Here is an 8,082-nt window from a genome sequence, read left to right on the forward strand (position 1 = left end):
ATACTTATCATAGTACTCAGCCTAAGAAGTTGACAAACTAAATACATCTATATAATTGGCACCCAATTAAAGAAACAGAATGGATTAATATTTGCAGAATTTTCAATATTTACTTATTGTGAACATATCGCATATGTATAATTCAAAATAAAATATGAAAATAAATATGCTTTAAAATATTCTTACTAAATTATGTGTGTGTGTATATATACACACACATTTATGTATATATATGTGTACAAATACAATCATATTTTTGCTTTATATTCCATAAAATTACCATAAATATCTACAATTTCCAGTTATATTTTCTTTCCAGTGGAATAAAAACTTAAATATATATTTGAAACAATCTTAGTTTTAAAATAATTTTAATTTTTACAATTTTATTGCAAAATTTCTATTTATAAATATGTACATATATATACACACATACACATATAATTTAGTAAGATACATATATACTTAGTAATATATATATATATGTGTATATATATATATATATATTTTATCACCTACAGCACCTGGTATTTTCAGGGGGTTTCTCATTCAACTACTAATCAGGCCCGACCCTGCTTAGCTTCCAAAATCAGATGAGATTGGGCATATTCAGGGTGACATGGCCGTAGACTACATAATATTTTTATTATTTATTTCTTAAACCTTTTCTTTTTAGACTGGAAGATTTTGTAATGAGAATTAACAGCAAATTGTTTCAGAGGATGTAAAACAGCTTTAGTCTCCGAAAATGGGTGACTTCTGTATTTCCTGGATACCACAAAATCGAATGTTTCCTCTAGATATGAAATCTTTCAAGTTTGGCTACCAACCTTACATATCCACTTATATTTAAACACATCTTGCCATCTCTTGTAATGACAATAGCTTAATGAATATTTTCTGTAATTTTTTCATGGCTTCTCAGAAACCTTAAGTTAAGAAATATTTCTCACTCCTCTTGAATATTCAAGATCTCCCTCAATTGGACCTTTCTCATCAGCTCTTAAACAAGATTAATTGTCTCCTGAATTAAATTAAATATTTTGATCCAAACCCTGACCCTAACCCAGTTTACAAGTACCACTTTATTTCTTGCTTTTTATTCAATATATTTTCTTACAGTTGTTTCCAATAGGTACAACTTGTTCATTCATTAATTCAGATTTAAAAAATGGGCTAGTTTTTATTTTTAGAACTGACTTCTAATTTCTGACTCAGAGTTCACAGTCTATCTAATGACAATGACAGATAACTTAAATGCTTTTAGTTTAATTTAGTCTAATCCAGTGATTAATGAATCTCTTTGAGATATATAAATTAGTCACAGTCTAGTCAAAATTTTCTATTTTTATTTTTTTCCTCAGGTTCCAGGTTTTACATTCAGGATTCAGGGAAGTGGGTGGGAAGGGAAGTCATTCACCCACTCCTGACATCAGTACAGTGTCTGGGAAATATTTTTTTGCCCATTTCATATGCTATAATCTACTATCAATGTCATCCTTTTCCATGAATAGAAAAGGCTCTGAGGCAGTCTGGAGAGGGTCAAATAAAAGAGTCCCATGTAGTCCTCTAGTGAAGCTCATTTGACAGATATGCATACTACTCCTAGTCCCCACCAGCTGATCTTGCTATATGACCTTTTGACTGAGAAGACCTCTTGAGTACATGATGACCTAAGGATCTTCTCAATTGTTCTCCTGACACCAGGGCCCTCTTATAACTAAGTCCACCACGCTAACATATCTCTTGTAGTTCTTGCATCCATTGATGTGTTATGCAAGTAATAGTTACCATTTTCTAACTGCGGTCTGGAAAATAGTGGTGGTGGTACAGTTCATTTTATTTTGGATATCCTAAATTTTAGAAAGCATGTGTGTAAAAACAATCAAATTGATTCTCCATTTATCTTTTTCTAAAATTGTGTTCTGCTCCTCCTAGCCAAAACATAGGAGATAGGGGTGAAAATGAAATACATTCTTCTGACTAACCTAAGATATCCTGCCTCCCTCTCTATAACTTAATTTTTTAAAAACTGACTCTGCATCTCAAAAGCCAACATGTTAATATCTTTGTTTTCTGGTCATTAGCAACTGTGTATACCACCTCATGCACATGGTTAAAAAATTTGTGCTCTACATTGATATTAGGTATAGAAATAAAAGAAATTTAAGTTACATAACTTAAATATGGATGTAAAGAGACAAAAAAGGTAGGCTATTCAGCAACCATGAGCCTAGGACAAAAAAAAAAAAGTCATTTTGATGAAATAATAGGCAACACTTGCTGTTAGCCAAATTTCATCTAAGGATATCTCTTCTCCTCACTGATAATTGACAAAATAAGAAAATATATATATGCCTCATACTGTTTATATTTCCTTCTTTATGAATAATTTTTAAAAATTAAAATGTAAAAATGGGTAATATGTTGATAAATGCCGTGGAGAAAAAATTCAGAAAAAAATAGAAATGTTAGGAAAGGAGGTTTCACCGAGACACTGGTATTTGAGTAGAGACCTAGAAACGGGTGAGAGAGCAAGTAAGTGTTAATCTACATAAAGTGTATTCTAGCTAGAAGGCAACAATATGTTGGACATGCTTTAAAAATAGCAAGTTGGCCAACCTGATAGAAAAACAATAAATGAGGAGTCTTAGGATAAGAGATATGAAGTAATAAATAGAGAAGATTTTAGGGAGGGAAAATAGAAGCTGGCTTTTGACATTAAGTTTGAGATACCTATAGATATCCAAGCAAAGAAATCAAATAGGTGATTGAATTATTCTTGTCTGGAGATATAAATTTGGAAGGTGTTAGAGTATAAATGTTATTTAGAGCCAAGAAATTGAACAAGAACATGAATAAATTGGGTGGAGAAAAGAAAAGAGGTCTAATAACTTATTCACAGGTTAGTGCAGAGCCTAAGACTTGAGAGATGAAGAATCTGCAAAGACCAAGGAACGATTAAATAAGAAGAAAAATTAAAAATTGCTTTGTTCTGGAGACAAAAAAAAGAAGAAATTTTCAGAGGGAGAAAGAGAAATTGATCAACTGTGTTAAACAAATACTATTGTGAATTGACAGTTGAATTTAGAAATATGGAGATTTTTAATGATATTAAGAACAACTTCAGCAGCTTCCTGAATATGAATGTTTATTTGTAGTGAGTTCAGGTAAAAATAGAAAAAGAATTTAAAAAATGCGAATATAGAAAATTCTTTTGAAGAGTTTTTTTTTTTCTTTCTGTAAACAGAATTAAAAAAATAAAGTAGTAGTTATAGAAGCTGGTAGAGCCAAATGGATTTTCATTTAAGTATGGAGTTTATTAGATGAGAGCTCTGGCGGAGAGGAAAAAGTTGATAATTCAAAAAAGAGAGGTCATAAAAATTGTGTTCAACTCCCTGAGTAAATAGATGATAAAGAATGATCTCTCTCTAGTAATCAGGTAGAAAGTTTGGCATTAGTTTTGAGCATAGAGGGTTCATCTACAGTAATAGAAGAGAAAGCCAAACTTAGATGCAAGAGGGTTGGTAGACCTGGGAGAGGAAGCTAAAGTTCTTCTGTGATCACTTTTATTTTCAGAGTAAAATAAGTCAAGATGTAAGTAGAAGTTTGAGTATATTTGGAGAACATATGCAAAAGTTATCTAAGAGAGCGGAAAAATTAATGGACTAGAGAAATAAAGTATGATTGTGAGTCATTATGAAAATTCATCTGAAAGTAATGATAACAAAATAATGTGTAAGCAGTTAGCATGATTGTTTGGTTTCCTCTAGCTTGGTCAGCTAAGTAGTCTAGATATATTCAGAGTTGGATATTTGTAACTGTGGTTTCATCAAGCAAATATGGACAGCACAGAAGGACTACACAGACACAAGAAAGTTGAGGGAATACTCAATGTGTGAGTATAATTGACTATTATGTTTAAATTGGAAAAACAAAAAGATGGCACAAGGGAAGTGTGGAATTGTATAAAAGCAAGAAGATTGCTATATTGTAGGTCCCAACCAAATGGGAAGATTGTTAGATACCAGAGCAAGAACTCATTGAGAAAGTTGATCGGTAATTGAGATTATAGAGAGATTACAATGATAAATTTTACAGCAAAACTGTTGAAAAAGACTTTCTGTGATGACAAAAATGCTCTGTTTGTGCTGTCCTATTCAATAGCCATTAGCCATATGTGACTATTGAAAACTTAAATATGCAATATTGATTTCTAAAATAAAATCTAGGAACTATATTTGGACCTTTCTTCAATGGCTTTACACATGATGCACCCTGATCCTAAAATAGCTTTCCCTCTTTTTCTACGTGTTTCTAGAGTAAACCTCAGGACTTTAAACACAGGCACAGCTTCCATTTCTCCTGTTCCTCTTTCCCTTACTGAGTTACCTGCCTTCCTCATGTGCTCACATGGCATCTATAAATATATAGAATAGATCTATATTTTACCAATCACTTTCTTCAGCTGAGGTTCTTGGAAAGAGAAGTTCTATTTTAATCGCAATACTCATAGCAACTATCATGGTGCTTAGTACCAGGAAGTTTTTGGTATATATTTATTGAAGAAAGACAAAAGAAGATAGAATTAAAGAAGAAAGGAGAAAAGGAGGGAGGGAAGGAAGGAGGATGGAAGAGAGGAGGCAGAGGAAGCAAGGAAGGAAGGAAGGAAGGAAGGAAGGAAGGAAGGAAGGAAGGAAGGAAGGAAGGAAGGAAGGAAGGAAGAAGGAAGGGAAAAATATTATGCTAGAGAAGAAAAGAAAAATATAAGAGAAGGAAACAATGGACAACTTGTTATAAAAAGATATTTTCTTAAAATCAGAATGGGTCAATATAAGGACTAGACTGTCCTATGAAAGAGTGAGTTAAAACCCTGATTAAGGTATTTAAAGAGAAAGTTTGTTAGTGACTGGTAGGCATATATAAAAGATAGTTTTGTACTAGGTGACAAGCTTAACTGAATAAATTCCAAGGTCTTAGAAGACTCCTAACTCCTTTTTGAAAGTTACCTAGTCTGAGAGGTTATTATACAAATTAAGACATTCTTAGGAATTCTTCTATTGCTCTTTTTTACTTTCTTACTTTGCCACACATGAGTGTAGCCATGTGATGTATGTTCTTGCTTACCAATGATCAGCTATGAGTGTAGTTAAAATTGCTAAATGGTACCATGATAATATAAGCTTCACTGGTATGAATTTTAATGAATGGCATGAAGTAATCGAAAAAATGCATATAAGTTTTCTGGATACGAAATATTAAAAATAATTTAAAATATACCTATAAAACAACCTTTTTATCATTAGAATTTTACTAATTTCTGACATTAAGTTTCTTATGACTCATAAATAAATGGCTCTAATAGTTACTGTCAGTCAAACATTTAAGTCATTGGAAATTATTGAGTAGAATGCCAAGAAAAAAAATTTTTTATAAAGGTTGATGATTATACTAATTTTAACGTCAGAATGACAGGCATTGGAACATTTGCACTCATAAAATAACTGAAATATCAGAAAAACACATGTGCATAGAAACAACAGAGGGATCATGTAGAAAGAGCAGCTCTAAATGAAGCTGAGAATTTATCATTAACAGAGTAACTTCTATTAAAATTGTCCTAAATTCATGTTTATAGCATAATTAATTTTTGAATAAAGGGAATGGAATTTTCCAAAACACTTTACATTCACTTACTCATTCTTCTTATAATTATTAGAATAAGTTTATAATAGATCTGGAAAAGGTAAAAGTGACACATGGAAAACAGAAGAAAAAGCCCAATGAAATTCATTACTGTGGCACTGAGGCATTATCAGTGGCATGTTCTCATCAATCTGTGTGTGACCATATAATTATGGTGTTTTAAAAGGTATATGCATATATTAAATTAGCTTTAAGTAAAAACACCGAGTATTGTGTCAAGATTTTATCATAATATATATGCATTCTATGTGGCAACTCTTCATTTTGATAGCCACTATTGGTATCAGGACTTTGAGCACCATCGGAATGTGACCATAGCGTAAAAAGAACCGGGGTGAGTTTGGGAGCAAAGCATGGACAGAACGTTAGCAGAGGATTAGTTCAAACAGGTCAAATTCTGAAAATCATCTGAAGTTTGAGCCTTTTAGAGTTTCTGATGGTTTGAATGTAATGTGATGGAGAAAGTGAGGAATCAAGAATGATTTCAATATTTAAAGCCCTAGTAATAACTTTTAAAAATCGCTATTCAAAAAAAGTTACCATTATCAAAAATATCAGAAGAACCTGGTCTAAATAAACATTTTAAATGTTTACTTATTAAAGATTTTTTTCTAGAAATATCCTTAAAGTCCAAAGTAATTCTTATCTTTGCTGCTCTATATGTTGTTTGTTTTTGTTCTCTGACTTCTTCTAGGATTTTTGTTTTGTCTTTTGTATTCTGAAGTTTGAATATAATATACTTAGTGTAGTTTTTCGATATTTATGTTCCTTTTTCACTGAGCTTCTTGGATCTGTGGTTTAGTGTTTGTCATTAATTTTGGAAAATTCTTGACCTTTATTAAATAAGTTCAATTATTTTTTCTGCTCTATTCTTTCATTCTTCTCTTTGTATTTCAAATATATGTAGGTTATACCTTTTGAAATTGTCCTATAGTTCTTGGTTATTTTAGTTTTTAAAAATAATTTTCTTGAATTTTATTTCCACAAGTTTCTACCGACTTGTGGAAATCTTCCAGTTCACTATTTTTTTTCCTCATTCACGTCCGAGATACTGATAAATCCATTAAGGACTTGAAAATTTTTTTTATTTCAATTAGTGTTCTTTGTTTTCTAGCATTTCTTTTTGATACTTTTTTTTTTAGAGTTTCCATATATTTGCTTATATTACCCATCTGTTCTTTCATGTATTCTACTTTTTAAATTAAATTCCTAACACGCTCATAATTATTTTAAATTTATCGGATATTTCCAATATTTGTATCACATCTCTTTTTTTGGTTCTCATACATGCTTTGTCTCTTTAGACTGTTATCCTCTTGCTTTTTAACTTTTTTTTTGGTTTGTTTTGTTCATTTGTTTCATTTTTTGTAAGCCAAACATGAGGTATTAAGTAAGGGATACCAAGGGAAATGAGACTTTAGTGCATAGTTTTATGTTTATGTGGCTAGAAGTTAGCTGTTTAATGTTTTTTGTTGTTGTTGTTTTATTTTTGTTTTGCTTTGTTTTGGTAGCTTGAGGTAGCAGAGGCTTAAAATATTTCTCCTGTTCTTGTTTTTATTACTCCTATTGTTTTTTTGCCTTCTTATAAAACTCATCTAGAATTTGAGTCTTTACAGCACTTTCAGCTTTAATCCACTGTTTTATTGGATTCTATTTTTGTGAGTATTAGCTGTGGAGAAGAGAGTTTTCTATAATTTTATGATTAAATATTTTTTAAATGAGACAGTGTTCCTGAACAGTGACCTTCACAAGTGTTTTTTGTTTTGTTTTGTTTTTTCCTCCCTTTAGAAGAGACAATAAGGTTGGAGTTAGCTGGAGTGAGGAAAATGTTCTTCCTTTAGGTGAGATGAGGCCCTGGTCAGTTATTTTTTCTTTTTTTTCTAAATAGTTGGCCATTTTTATGGAGAATGTTGTGCGTCTATTTCAATTATACTTCCTCTTTCTTGTCATAGTCATCACAGGATCTTTTTGGTTCTTCCCCAGGAGAACTTGGTGTGGTTCTTGGATATAAATCACATCAGATTATGCCATGTGACTTATATCTTTCCTCCCCCAAACCTATCTCTCATGAGATTACGTCTCCTGGAGTTTCTCACTTTCATGTAAGTTCACAATCAGCCTCCAGCAATTTGTCATAACTAACATGTAATGTTTTTACCAGCCTATAGCTCTAACAGCTTCTGCTACAAGTAAGCATATATTTGCTGGAACTCTCTAGATTTACCTGTCTCTCAGGGTGGTGCTCTGCTCTGCAATTCAGTTTTCTCAGGTATCTAAAAAAAGTTGTTGATTTTTAATTTTTTCAGCTTTTTATGTTGTTATTCTAAGATTGGGAATGATTACTTTCAAACTCTTTACATATCATGGCTGAAGCTG

General features: G+C 31.6%; 1 pseudogene; it reads right to left on the reverse strand.

Annotated features, from left to right (window-relative positions):
• Positions 1-512: 512 nt before the first annotated feature.
• Positions 513-631, reverse strand: LOC118614782 (annotated as a pseudogene).
• Between the last annotated feature and the right edge of the window lie 7,451 nt (positions 632-8,082).

This window comes from Rousettus aegyptiacus, unplaced genomic scaffold (genome assembly GCF_014176215.1).
Source record: "Rousettus aegyptiacus isolate mRouAeg1 unplaced genomic scaffold, mRouAeg1.p scaffold_m13_p_2, whole genome shotgun sequence".
In the NCBI taxonomy this organism is placed as follows: Eukaryota; Metazoa; Chordata; class Mammalia; order Chiroptera; family Pteropodidae; genus Rousettus; species Rousettus aegyptiacus.